Source organism: Haliaeetus albicilla, chromosome 10 (assembly GCF_947461875.1).
Source record: "Haliaeetus albicilla chromosome 10, bHalAlb1.1, whole genome shotgun sequence".
NCBI classification, from domain to species: Eukaryota; Metazoa; Chordata; class Aves; order Accipitriformes; family Accipitridae; genus Haliaeetus; species Haliaeetus albicilla.
In genome coordinates, this window is record NC_091492.1 from 14,039,668 (window position 1) to 14,054,347 (window position 14,680).

At 44.8% G+C, this 14,680-nt stretch overlaps 1 long non-coding RNA gene across 2 annotated transcripts in view; it reads left to right on the top strand.

The window, feature by feature from the left end:
* LOC138687255 (uncharacterized) overlaps positions 1 to 14,680 on the top strand; it is a 47,942-nt gene that overhangs the window by 31,762 nt on the left and 1,500 nt on the right. The window contains exons 2-6 of one of the 2 annotated variants that reach the window (XR_011326503.1): positions 6,822 to 8,406; positions 9,034 to 9,143; positions 11,880 to 12,130; positions 12,761 to 12,895; positions 14,569 to 14,660. This is a non-coding gene — a long non-coding RNA (uncharacterized lncRNA). Of the gene's footprint in view, positions 1 to 6,821; positions 9,144 to 11,879; positions 12,131 to 12,760; positions 12,896 to 14,568; positions 14,661 to 14,680 lie in introns of both variants that reach the window. The other variant, XR_011326502.1, reaches the window with a different exon arrangement.

Here is a 14,680-nt window from a genome sequence, read left to right on the forward strand (position 1 = left end):
TATCTTAGTCTTTATTGGTTCCTTGTACATCCAGACGGATCCATTTGGCTGGTACCCATCTGGGTCCACTGTCTGTCTGGACACAGGCGTATCCTCGCCCCCACTGTAAAATGGGTACTGGTCCTTGCCACTCCATTGTGATTGGATCTCGGTACCGAACTGGCGCTCCTAGCACGCGGTCAGACAACGACGTAGCAGAAAAATGTCGTTGTGCCGCAGTGTGATGCTGAGATGGGTCTGAATTACCCCGTGGCATATGATTTAGTACCACGCAGGCCTTGGATAACAGTTCATTTTGGTAGCTTACAGGTACCTTCTCCCCCTCCCTAAGACGATCTAACTGCGTCTTTAGGGTTTGATGGGCTCGCTCAACTATTGCTTGACCTGTGGAATTGTAGGGTATTCCGGTTGTATGTGTGATGCCCCATTTGTGCAGAAATTCGTGAACTCGAGAACTGACATAGTTGGGGCCATTATCTGTTTTGATCTCTTGAGGGACTCCCAAGACACTGATGGCTTGACAAATATGTCGTATGGTGGCCGTTGTGTTACTCTTAGTTTCAGCAGTGGGACAGATATAACCGCTACAGGTGTCTACAGTGACATGTAAATACTTCCGGGGTTTAAAAGGTTCATAGATAGTAACGTCTTGTTGCCAAATTTGATTTGGTTGTAGACCTCGGGGGATGATTCCCCATGTCCAGGAGTTAGTTTGACGACAGTGTGGACAGGAAGCAACCACTGCTCGAGCATCAGACAAGGGTAGCCGAAATTGCTTTGCTAGTGCCCTTGCCCCTTGATGAAAAAATTCATGAGAAAGTTTGGCTTGTTGTAAAATGGGAATACCTACTGATTGAATGAGGGTTCCTGCTGCTTTGTCTGCATGAGCATTTCCCTCCGTTAAGGCACCCGATATCTGTGTGTGACTATTAATGTGTGCAAAAAATAACAAGGCTTTGTCTTTTTTCTAAAACTGACAAGAGTTCGCGAGCAGGCCCAGTCCCTCCTGGCAAACTTTGTTTACATCGTTGTGTTAATCTATATACATATTCGCTGTCCGTGACAATGTTTAAAGGGGTGGTAGGCCAGGTAGACAGGTTAATACTGCATGTAGTTCTAAAATTTGAACCGATCCTTGACTTTTCCAAGTTCTGGTATGCCATCGGTTGTCAGAAAACCAGGCCATAGCTGCCTGCTGGGTCGCTCCAGAGGCATCAGTGAATACTGTGAGGCCTTGGAGGGGTTTTTCTGAAATGGGTGTTTGTGGTTTAAAGGTGGACGATAAAAGGCTTTTAATGAGAGGGTCACCCCTAGCTGGGATAATTTGTCCTGTAAAATCTGCTAAGGATGCTTGCAAATACATATCAAACGTTATTAATTGTTCAAAATTACGGGGACTGACAGATGTTGAAATAAATTTAGGATCTCTCCCAGACAACTGCTGCATTCCTCGTCGTCCTCGAGAGATCGCATCTGCTAATGCCACTAAAAATTGTGGTGCGGCTTGTTTTGGATAACTGGTATATAGCCACAACAGAGGGCATACCCGTGAACCGACAAATTGATATATGAGTCCGTTTGCTCCTTCTCGTTGCATGGTTATATGTAATTCTAGTGGGACTTCTGGTGTATAACGGTTGAGACTCCTGTGAGCTAGTTTAGTAGCTATTTGCCGTAACACAGCCTTTTGTGTACTTGTCAATGTTCGAGGAGCTGCGACATCTGGGGTTCCTGCTAAATCTGCTAACAAGGGTTGTAATTCCGTGTGTGTAATAGGAATAAACTGTCTTAACCATTGCAGATTACCAACCAGCACTTGTAGGTCGTGTAGGGTTGATACCTGATGTTCAATTTGCAGTTTTTGTGGCTGGACCGCCCGCCTCTGAATGAGTGTACCCAAATATTTCACTGGAGCAGTTTTCTGTACTTTTTCAGGTGCTATTTCTAGACCATGTTCTTTAAGAACTTGAATCAGGTGTTCTAAGGTCGTGTTAATATCTCCCTCCCCACATAGCAAAATATCATCCATATAATGATACAGGACCCAATTCTGATGTGTATCTCGAAACTGACGCAACGCGCGAGAAACAAACCACTGACACAGAGTTGGGGAATTTTTCATCCCCTGTGGTAACACCATCCAATGATAGCGTTGTACTGGTTCTTGATCGTCGGGATCGTCATCGCGAATCTGGGTTGTTCATCCGGATGGAGTGGAATAGAAAAGAAACAGTCTTTTATGTCAATTACCGCGACTGGCCAGTCTTGAGGTAACATGGACGGCCAAGGCAGGCCTGGTTGTAAAGGTCCCATGTCCTCAAGAACAGCATTGACTGCCCTAAGGTCATGCAAAAGATGCACCTGACTTCTTTTGGATGACAAAACCAGGACAATTCCATGGACTGGTGGTCGGGACTAAATGCCCTTTTTCTACTTCGTGCTGTACTAATAGCTGCAGCTGAAACAATTTTTCTTGAGGAAGGGGCCACTGGTCAACCCACACCGGCTGCTGGGTCTTCCAATTCATGGCTATGGCTGGTGGGTGCTGGCCAGCGGCCCCTACAAAAAATGCGGATTAGTGCTTAACTGTGGGTCAGAAACTATGCGAAGCGATAGGCCCTGCATAGCGTCTCTCCCTAACAGGGGTAAAGGAAGTCCTTTTAAAATAAAAGGTTTGATGACTGTCGATTGACTCTCTCCTTTTATTTGGATCTGAATTGGCAAGAGGCTTTTTTGGGTACCACGACTTCCACCGACCCCTGTTACTGAGATGCTGGTCTCTTCCAAAGGCCATGTTATTGGCCAGACTTCTTGTGGGATTACTGTGACATCAGCCCCAGAGTCTAAAAGGGCTCTAATTTGACATAGGGTCTGTCCCCATCGCTCGCATACTGGCTGCAATATGCAGTCAAGGGTAGGTCGTCTCGACATATCTAATACCAAATGGGCCATAGGAGTATCTTCAGGAATATACATTGGTATTTCAGTGAGGGGAACTATAGTAGCTTGTATTGTGTCATTTGTTTCAGTGGGTATGTCCGGAATAATATCGACTCCCCATTTGTGAGCCCCATCGCCCACCAAGATTCCACCCGCACTCCTTCCCGATCCTCCTCCCTTCAATGTTACCATTGTTGGTCGTTCTACCCACACCCCTGTAATGGTTTTTAAAGCCTGTTGGTGGTCATCTTCCAGGGCAGGGGTTAGTCCTTTCGTTGTCCAATCGTCAGTGACTCTCGGCACTCCACTGGATACACTTGGTGGGACGGATTGTTCCCTGGCAGTCCCGCTTGCCCCGTGCTGGGACTGCCCCTGTAGTTTCCCGGTTGTTCCCCGTTCCATGTCATACGACACTGTTTCGCTAGATGCCCTACTTTTCCACAGCGAAAACAACTCTTCTTTTGTTCTAAATTTAAAGTCCTTCCCTGATTAGCTCTGGACACCGAAGGACACTGGCTTCTGATATGGCCACTTCCCCCACAGCCAAAACAAGAAATGCTTTTCCCTGGGCCTTTTGTTCGATTGCGCAATACAGCTGTGTCGTGGTTTAACCCCAGCCAGCAACTAAGCACCACGCAGCCGCTCACTCACTCCCCCCCCATCCAGTGGGATGGGGGAGAAAATCAGGAAAAGAAGTAAAACTCCTGGGTTGAGATAAGAACGATTTAATAGAACAGAAAAGAAGAAACTAATAATGATAACACTAATAAAATGACAACAGTAGTAATAAAAGGATTGAAATGTACAAATGATGCGCAGGGCAATTGCTCACCACCCGCCGACCGACACCCAGCCAGTCCCTGAGCGGCGAATCCCTGCCCCCCCCTTCCCAGTTCCTAAACTAGATGGGACGTCACATGGTATGGAATACCTTGTTGGCCAGTTTGGGTCAGGTGCCCTGGCTGGGCATGAGAAGCTGAAAAATCCTTGACTGTAGTCTAAACGCTACTGAGCAACAACTGAAAACATCAGTGTTATCAACATTCTTCACATACTGAACTCAAAACATAGCACTGTACCAGCTACTAGGAAGACAGTTAACTACATCCCAGCTGAAACCAGGACAAGCTGCAACCGCTGCAACGACAGGTGTCGCCGTGGTTTGAGCCTCTGCTTCCAAAACTCGTTTAATCATATCTGCTACTGAGGCTTTTGCTGGTAACTGCATTAAAATTTGCTTTGTCTGGTCATTTGCCTGAGTGCGAGCTAGCTCTTTTGCAAGAACTGGCTTAACCTCGTCCAGTATATCCGCCACCTCAGCTGCCTTTTGCAAACGTTCTAAAAAATCCTGATATGGTTCATTAACTCTCTGAATAACCTTTGTATATGGCACTCTTTTCTTTTCAAACTTCCCGACCTTTGCAAACGCACTCCTGGCACAAGTTGAAGAAGCCACTATCACCCGACCTCGCAATCTAGCCTGAGTCTGAGGGGCCGCATGCTGTCCAGTCCCTACTAACTGCTCCATAGTAACTCCTGCCAAATTGTGTCCTGGAGTGAGAGCATCTTAACACAACTGCTTCTGCCTCCTCTTTAAATGCCTGCTCCCAAAGGCACATCAAAGGTGCCGTGAGTGCTGCACGCGCCAACTGTCTCGAGTCAAATGGTAACAACGGCTGAGCATAAATTACATCTAGCAGAGCTCGCGTCCTTGGGCCATTCAATCCATCATCTCTGCAACTTATCTGCCATTCTTTCACCAGCTTATAATCTAATGGTTGCCATCTCGGTCCATTGGGAGTAATTAACAACGGACACACTAACGCTCCCCCTTCATCTGAAGGTTTGAAATCAACACCCTCTAAGATACAATTCTTTGCTATTAAATTCCAATCTGTAAACATTGGAGGCTGTGCTGCATGATCTACAACACCTTGAGCATGCTCCACTGTCTGTTCAATATTTGCTGCTAAATTTCTAAATTTCGCCAAAATCTCCACCACCTCTGTGACCTGATTCTGTCCCGGTTTCGACACAACCTCCTCGTCCGAGTCTGGCAATGGAACTTCATCCGCTTGTAACTTCCCTCTAACGCGACTTTCTTTTTCATTCGGATCTACCTCCATCAAAGACATCGGTGGTGCACTAGGACCCGTGACTGTACCAGTCTCTGGCGGGTGGGCCTCTGCTGCCCGCGCTGCTACCGGCAGGACTTGATCAGGCAGGTCCTCCGCCTCATATGAAAACAACCCTGGCGGGGGAAAGGGTGGATATCCAAAAGGAAGATCCCCTGCTTGCCCGCGCGAAACTGGAAACGCCAATGCATCCGAAATACCCTCCGCCTTTCCCAGCCTCTCCCCCTGCTCCTTTGACACTTCCCCTGACACCTCCTGTTCACTTTCATTTTCCTTATCAGCTTGTAAATCTACCGAATTGACCTTTTCCCCTCGTAACGCCGCTGTAGCCGCCATCCAAACCGCCTTCGCCTCCCTTCCTTTCCTCAACACTGTTAACACTGAACCCAGAGCCTCGAGCTTATCTGCAGCTCCTTTTTTCCCACTCAGACACTCTTCCATTGACTCCTCGCACGCAGCCTGCAGCCGCGACACATCAAATAACTCTCCCGGCTTTACTATGAAGCCCCGTTGCATCATCCATTCGATGAGATTGGTGACTGGAGCCCTATGCACTCCACAGTCCACCTCCCTGCCTACCGCCTTTAATACCTGAATAATCGATCTGATGGATGCCATTGTCACTGGCAGGGTCGCCCCACGGGCAATCTTCTATCCGGCTGGCCAGCCAAAACACCATGTGCACTCTGCACACCTCGCGCACTCAGCGCCGTGATCACCTCGGGGTCACCACTTGTCGCACCTTCCTGTCGCGACAATCTAGGAGAAACGATGCATCACCAGGGACTCGCCCTGGGGAGAAACAGACCGACACAGATACTGTGGATCAAGCGATTTCTCCGTTTAATTGCTATGTAACACTTGGTTATATACCATAGCCATGTGCAAGCCATCTACTGACTGGTTAGCATATGCTGTTCACGCGCCTAAGGCAATAGTTCGATTGGATAAAGCCTTCTGATCACGCGAATGGTTCCTCCTGTCTTTCTCTTGCCTGGTGTCCTGCTTTAAGTCACGTAGGCTCATCTTGTTCAGCTTCTTGTGCATATTTCATCAAACTTTGTAGCAACAGTTAGCCTTCGCTGTGTCCTTGGGGCCTGCTGCTTGCAGGTGCCTCTGGCCCAGATTGAACAGCCCCATTGTGTCTCTTGTTCACTATGTGTCTATTCTTCTAATTATCCCACAAAACCCGGGAATATTTTGTAAGTCCTACCTGTATCAGCCCTGTGCGTTTGCCTGTAAGAGCTGTGGGAGACGTGGAGGAGTCAGGAACGCTGGCATAGTTACAGGAGGGGCTGCTGTGTCAGGGAGATCGTCTTAATGGAGGCCTCCCTATCACCTGAGGAGTTACCTATGGCCCTCTGAGATTACCAAAGGGAATTCCAGAGACTTTAAGAGACTTTGGGGCATGCCTTAGTGTAGCTCTGTCTTGATGCTACTGAATCCTACTGAGCCCTTTCATAACCCTGGCATTTAAACAGAGATTGTGTTTATAGTCGTCTTCTTCTTACGAGTTAAAAAAACCGAAAAAAGATAGAAATAATCATTTCCCACATTGTCTTGCATGTAAAACTACCAAGCTCCACAGTTGCCCCCCTTTTTGCTGCTCACACAGACATATGAGGTCAGTTCTGGGGGTAGAAAACAGGGATGTTCAAGTTGCCAGTGAAGATACATTACCTGCAGATTGCAGCTCAAATTCTGTTCTGGCTTGGTAGCACCAAGAAATTTTCCTACTTTGAACAGAGGTGATGAACGAACAAACCAGTTGAAGCCCTTGTTCTCCCTGCGCATCAGAGGAAGTGTTTCCACAGGCTGGCTTTGAGCGCACCTTCAGACACAGTACGGCACTTGCTGCAGCTCCGCTCCAAGGTCCTGTTGCTTGCCAAGAGCTGTGAGTTTAAAACTAATCGAGCCTCCCACACGGCAACATGATTTACTAAACCACTAAGATATTGGGTCAGCCTTGTAAATCATTTTAATTATTTCACTAAACAGGTTGTGGAAATAGATCAATAGAAAATATGGCATTTAGGCTTACAATGCTGTGCATTCATTATGGGAAAAAAATTATATTAACTGATTTAGGAGCTAATAATAACTGAAAATAACAATTTAATGGAAGCTTTCTAATCCTGCGCTTTGTAAGCAGGATACAGCTATACACAGTCTACACATTTTAATCTCAGTCAAGTATACATAGCAATTTTTTGACTCTCAGAAATGTCAGTCAAGTACAACTAACTTGCAGACTTTCAGCATCCCACAAATTACATTATAATAAAACAAAAACAAAGAAACTGTCAACAACCATTTTTACATACTGGCAGGGTCACATGAACAATAAGAAAATATATTGCAATATAACAAAGTAGAAGTGCTGCACAGCAGAGGCTATTTTCCACTTGCAATTGCTGTTTCCATGAGACCGTGGTTTGTGCTGCTGGGCTTGAAGGGCACTTCTCTCTCCACAATGTTGGGGTTTTGTCTTAAACATCTGAATACTAAATGCATGCTATATACATGAAATATATATAACAAGAGAGGGAGGAAAACAAACCAGAAAAAACCCTAATCTCTACTGTGCAGCAAAAGCCAGGTGTCATCACTCAGTAGCTGGGGTCAGCATTGCTCTACTACAATTATTTTACCTTAGCTAAACTAAATTTGGTATGCTGTGTCCTGGTTTCTTAGTGCATGAATGATAGTCACCTGTGCTGTTAAAATACTCTCTCCTGAAATAAGCTGTACATTGCCACTATTTAATGCCTTATTGGCCATTGAGTAACTACACTGAACCAAGCAGGCACGACTGTGGGCAGAATTTAAGCTGCAATCAGGTAGTGCACCTATGCTGCCTGCTCGTTTGAAAGCCTGCAGCGTACTGATAGGCAGTTGTCACATCAGCTATCTCTGCTCTGGTTTGCAGGCAGCGTTAAGCTTTTGTTTAAGCCCTCAGGCTAGACAGCATTTGAATTATGCACTTCATTGCACCTCAATTAGCTAGGGATGCATAACGAAAATTATTATTAGTGAGTTTATTTGGGAAAACACCTTTGCTACTTGGTACGGCATATAAAGAAAAAACAAACACAGTTTTCTCCACTGAGAAAAGCTTGTTCTAGAGCAGAGTGAAACTTTGAGCTGTGGCAAATTGTGCTGCTCCTGCTTATTCACCTGTCTCCTTGAGCTCCATACGGCTGTTTTGGGAATGTCAAGTGTTGCTCAAATAAAAATAAATGGCTTCAGCATGATGGCAGAAATGACTGAGCACGTTCCCTGCGCAGGCTGTACAGTGTGTCTGTCTCCTACTCCCAAGACATCACAGCAGGTGAGTTTTACAGTGTCCCCAGGTAAATGGCCCCCATGGCTTCCCACACTGCCTCTTCTCCTTCCTCGCCATTTTGCAATCATACTCCCAGCTATAAACAACAAACTGGACAATGTTTTTCCCAAGCCCTGTAGATGCCAGCAGCAACAGATGAGCACTGAATGAAAGGAAACGCCCTGTGTGAATACACGGTGTATTCATGGCCCTGAATGTGAGCAGTGCTTTCTCTGGTGCTCCTCTGTCCCAAAAACTTGCAGTGGCAAGGTTTGAATTACCCTGGGTAATGAGCCTAAACTTGGTTGACTTTTCCATGCGCATTTATGGCCAGGTTGACAAACACTTTCTGAACCCAGCAAAGCTCCACACATTTGATTTTGAGATGGTTTGCTTTAGTGGAATGCTTTAGTCTAGCGTAAGTGGCATAAGACCTCTCTGGTCTTAAAATAACTGGTTAATAAGATTTTATGTTCTTGAAAAATATTGCAAAACGTTCAACTTCTCACATTTAACACTGTGGCAAGCTGGACTTGGTTCCATTTACTCAGTCTTGGTATTAAATCATGTTACAGTTCAGATTTTGACAGGTGCCTGGTGCGTGTTGCTAACTACTATTTGTTCGGGTTTAAGCTCCCCCCGTTCTGGCAGCAGTGAGGCGCACCTTTCTTCTCTCTCTCCCTACATGCTGAAAAACTGCAAGGTGGCCACATCAACAAACCCACAACAGGATCAATGCACCGGTACGTACTCAGTTTTGGTCTTCCTGTCTTGTCAAACACTCCTTACTTCTCTGGAGACTGAAACGCCAGTGTTACTAAGAGACTTCACAACATAAGGAGCCTGGCTGCTGACTTCAGTGGGACGTAGCTAGCTCAGATACACAGTCATTAGCTCAACCAGTCACTTTACAATAAACCAAGGTTCATTTTAACCAGGATTGCAATTAACACCTTGCTGTGCATTTAACGAACTTGAGACTTTCATACCACTATACTGTAAAAGTTGAAATTCTATCCAAGCACTCGATAAATGGATTACACTATCATAATTATTTGTAGCACTGAATGATTGTATTTTTACTGTCTTGCACTGAATTAGCATAAATGAATCACAAATGAATCACAAATGTGAGTGTTATTTGGTAAAGATCATAAAGTAACTGAAGTTTCCTTGATCAAACTGTACATTTTCATCATCTCATTTGATTCTGTTGCCTTTAGCTACTCTTGTGCACTTTGAGTGCTGTATTCCCCTCAGGGTAACAGGTATCACTAACAGACAAGGTTTGGTCTAGATAATCACTCAGTGCAGTTATTCTTTGGCCTGACTTGGATTTAGATGTGCACACCACGTCCTTGTCCAAAGATTTATCAACGTTCCCAAGCGAGCACAGCTCCCAAGCTCACGTGCTGCTTGGCTTAGTCATGGCAAGGCACACTGACAAGCTACTTCCAGCTTTCCAGAGCTCAGAGCAATGTGTGTTCAGTATAACAATGTGGGGTGTTTCAACAACATCCTAATTCCTGTTGGAGACATAGGATTAGTTTAACTAGGGAAAGCAGACCTTTAAATCCTGAGGCACTTAAGGGTCCCTTCAGGACCCAATGGGTGGCTTTTCCTTGTGCTCCTGCTGTCCTTGCTGGCTCAAAGCTGGGGGAGAGGCAGTGGCTGTCCTGCCGGAGCAGAGCACGCAAGGATGAGTGTGCATGGGGATGCTGGGCAAGAGATATCCTGAGCTGCACTGTCCACAGCTTTGGGAGCCTGGTGGCCCAGCCCCTGCTGTCCCGCATTCAGTGCCTTCTGAGGGCATCCCAGAAAGCAGAGAAACAAAAAAAAAAAAAAAAAAGCATACTTGCCACCATGTTGGTGATGCTCCGAAGGCCCCAGAGGACTGATTCCCTGAGTGCATGTCTTGGAGCACAGACTATCCCCCAGCCCAGGGCTGCCCGATGCCTTGGAAGGGCACATGTCCCAAGGGGTAATTCGGTTATCAGATGCTTTGCTGAAGTCTGGCCAAGCTGCTCCTATCTAGGTCACAGCAACCCACCATGTTGCTCTTCTTGGGAGGGAAGGATGAGGCAAACCAAGGGGAGGTGTCAAAGTCCTGACACTAACCTTCTTCATACTCCCCTAACAGCACAGAAGCTCACCCTGTGGGGCTGATGACACTTTTTTAAAATTGCAAAGACAGTTGGTTAATGACATACTGACAGGTATCAGTCACTTGGATCAACTCTGGAAGCACTGAAATACAACTGTCCAGAATAGTTAAGTAAATAAATTACAGCATACACATTAAAAAAAGGCTCTGCCATAGACTATGAATACAGAAGCACTCTGTTAAAAAAAAAATAAAATTAAAAACTATTATAAAAAACACAGCACTTCGAAATCAGAAGTATCCTACTATTTTTTGCCAAAACAGCTGACTTTGACAGCCTAAATATCAACACCTGCCTAGATACTATATAGATCATCCTGAAACCCAAAATGAGTCACGATAGTCACTGGATTGTCAGAGCAACTTACAAGCCTGAAAAATATTTAGTAATGAAGAATTTCTATTCTAGTTTGTTAAAAAAATCAATGACTTCAGTTTTTGAAAGAAAATAACAAGAAAAATCCAAAAATAAGAGCCCATTTTATGGGGTCATCTTTTGTTTCATCCTGTGTAACACGCCCAAAGTCTTATCTGATGCTTCCTATTTCAAGGGTATTAACACAGAGATAATTAAAGTTTTGGACAGATCTGATCACGGAATAGAAAAAAAAAAAAAAGCTTAACACCCCCTTTCCCATCTTCTCCAAAGTAAATCCTAAAAATGTCCTGTTGGAAAAGTATAATTCTCAATTGAACTGTATGCATTTTTAAGTTATTTATCAAGACTTTGGTCATTTAATTGGTATTAAACTACAGATGATTTTCCATGTGAGATTTAAGAAACATTTTAACAACAACAGGAAACCAAATCCATAGGCAACAAATAGGGAAATCTATTAACTAACTCTACAATGCAGTCCTCTTTCATTTGACTCTTAATATAACTGTGATTTGCTTGGAATGTCCATAATCGCTATAATTAAAAGGCTGGCAGTCACCAGGGGAGAAATAGGAGATTTCAATCCATTCATTGACGTTAGCACAGCTCCTTAAAAAAAACCATCTTGCTCAGTGCTATAGTTTGGGTTGTCATTGATGCAGATTTGAACCACGTACTTTCCCCAGCTGGCTTCCTTTATAATAATATCCATCTTTACTCAGCCGAGATTGCTGGGTTTTAGAAACATGGTCTAGAAACAACAAAACCTCCTCCTTTCCTCCTCCCCATCCCCTGTCAAACCACATGGCTGGGCCAGAGAACGGGTGCTGCTTGCTGCTGCTCTGGGGCAGGACAGGGTAACGCAGGAGTCCCTCATGGCCCCCCTCCTGCCTTGCTGGGTTTCTTCCAGCCTTTGTCTCGTTTCCTTTCTTTTAGGGCCTGTTCGTTTTCATATGGAATAACTGTAACTGCTCCTGTGTGAACAGAACCAAACCTGTCCCACATATGCACACAGCCCTCGGCTCTGCCTCTGGGCATCTCGCTGGAGGGCGAAGCCCTCAAATGCCCAGCAGCCCCCTGCATCGCAGCTCGGTGATCTCCAGTACTACAAGGCTGCCGGGGGACAAAAAGACCACAAGAACCTGCAAGAGTGAAGCAGAAAAAAAAAATCCCATCTTTTCTCTGCCGTAAGTGAATGTTTTATCATCTAAACGCTCTATTAATCAATAATTTGCATAGGTTGGTATTTTAGCACTCTCTCACAGCTTGTAGCACTGGTTTTCCCTTACCTGGTAGCAGAAAGCCCCTGGGGCGATGCAGGTGGTGTCACCGCAGGCAGTAGCTCACCGGGCTGCGGGGACCAAGCTCCCTTGGCAGGGCTGGGAGAGCCCTCTTTGCTCCCAGCAAAACCGGGCAGCACGCTTGCTCACTACAAATTAATATTCTCACAACACCCCCCTGACCCCCCAATCAGTCTTTGCTAAAAGCATTAATTAAGACTTTAACATTTTTGATCCCATCAATTTTCTGTTCTTTTCTTATTAAATAGATGTACTAGGGGAGTTTGAATAATAACTGCCCAAAGTTTGGGGATAATGAATAAATGAACTTTGCCAGCCTCTGGCTAAGCATGAAATTTACTGTGTAGTAACAAATGCAACAGAAGCAGCTCATACATTAACCAACCTAGCTTTGACGCACAAATTTGGGAGCACATTATTTACTTACTAATTCTAAGTGAGGCTAGGCTCCAAAATGTTTTATGCAGGAAATGAAAAATTACATGTTCAGACAGTCTTTTGCATTCTCCATCACAGCATGAAGCTGCTCGCTCGCCTGTCTTCCCTTTGGTGGGTCTCTGGCCCTCTTGCCACGCACAGCAATGTTTTGCAGGACTGCACGCTTTATTTTCCTTGGGAGTTTTGCCAGGAAAGGAGCATACCAGGAACTAGGTAATTTTGCTTTTTACTTGCTAGGTCTTGGCACTTTGAAGGTCACCTGTGTGCTATAAAAACTACTTTTGTTCCATGTATTTTTACCTGTGCATGGCTCTAGCATAAGCTCTGTTACACTGTTGTAAATCCATTCATTTTTGTAGAAATCTATTAACTCGTGGTGAATTTATAGCAGTATAACTGTGAGCAAACTATGGCTGATGGCGCAGACTGGAAATATTACACGGAAAAGTGCAAAGTTCTATTGATTTTCTCTCCGGAAAAATGTGTGTTTCCTTATGATTATATTATAGATGACTCAGCTCTGGCCCCTAACAGTCATGACTCGTGCTTCCCAGCTCGGCTGCTTGCTGGCTTTGCAAGAAGCCACTGACTGCGCTGTCCCCCAGTGCAGGGACCAGGGGCTGTCTCCCCAGGTGCCCAGAGACGCACCCACCCCACCACTGGCGCTGGAGGACTTCCTACATGGCACTGCAGGAGACACGCCGCCTTTCCACGGCTCTGCAGTCCAAGCACTTATTCCTAATTGATTCTGACAGCAGACGCCACAAGGAATGCTGAGATTTATGAAAGAGCAAGATTTGCCACTAGCCTCTGTCCATTACGGGTACAGCAAAACCTCACTTTGCCCTTTGTAAATACAATCAGCAGAAGTGAGGCAGTTGCCCTTTTCAGAAGAAAGAGCACTCTCAAAGGACAGATGTTTTAGCAAAAGTCCTTAACACACTCACAAGCAATAAGGCTCCAAATTCTTTGTTTTTCCATCAAAATGTTTCTCATTCCCCTAAGTGCTTTTTAAAGACTAAATACTGTACTGAAAGCTGCAGCCTCCTCTTTAGCCAGTTATTTCCCCTGTACTACACGAATACGGGGCCAAACACAGGCTGTGTATTTAGCAAAAAAGCTGGCCCAAATGTGCAAACCAAGGCCCCAAAACCTGGTGGACTCATTCTGCACGTTTTTGAAGGCAGAAAAATAGCAAAGGTAAAGGTACAGCCAGGTTATCTTGGCAATCTGCTCCCTTGTTGAAGTTACCCTGAGTGCTGGGAATGAGTTATCTCTGCATGCGGGCAGGTCTTCACCAGAAAGAAAAAAATGCCTACTGCTCTTGTTAGAAGAGATTTTTCATCAGATCCTCAGGTTATTGTTTAGTAGTTCTGAGGTTTTATAGTGAATTGGAATATAAGAATTGTTATTCCTACTGTGGCACACTTCATTCTGATCTCAGGAAGGATAAAAAAAGTTATTTTTAGTTGCAGATTTAATATTTTTTTCACCTTTAATGTGATTAAAGTCTAAAAGACCTTGATAATTCTACTGCCACTGCACACAAAAATTCCAGTTGCTGCCACATCCCTGTGCAGGTAACAGGCTACAATACAAAAGGAAGGACAAATGGAAGATGATATATTTCCTCCCATGTTTTCTGCAAATCACACAGTATGCAATTCAAGACATAATGTACTCTGTAAGTGAAGAAACAGAAGTATCAGAGCAAAGCAGTTGTATATGCTTACTAAGAGACCATGCTGAGATATGACTGAAGTTAAAATAGAAGCTTAAGTACTCCTAGATAGACATGCTTCAAGCGTCAGCTATTTATTTGCATAAATTTAGGCAGATTTTTTTCTTCCTGTTGTGAAAAGAATTGTTTTGTTTCTCTTCCTCAGAAGGAAGATGAGTGACCGAGAAATATTCACTGCCGTTGAGAAGAAGCAGCAGTGATGATGAGCTTGCCAGAGGACCCACAGTTCAAACCCAGGCAGGTTTCACTTTTGTGAC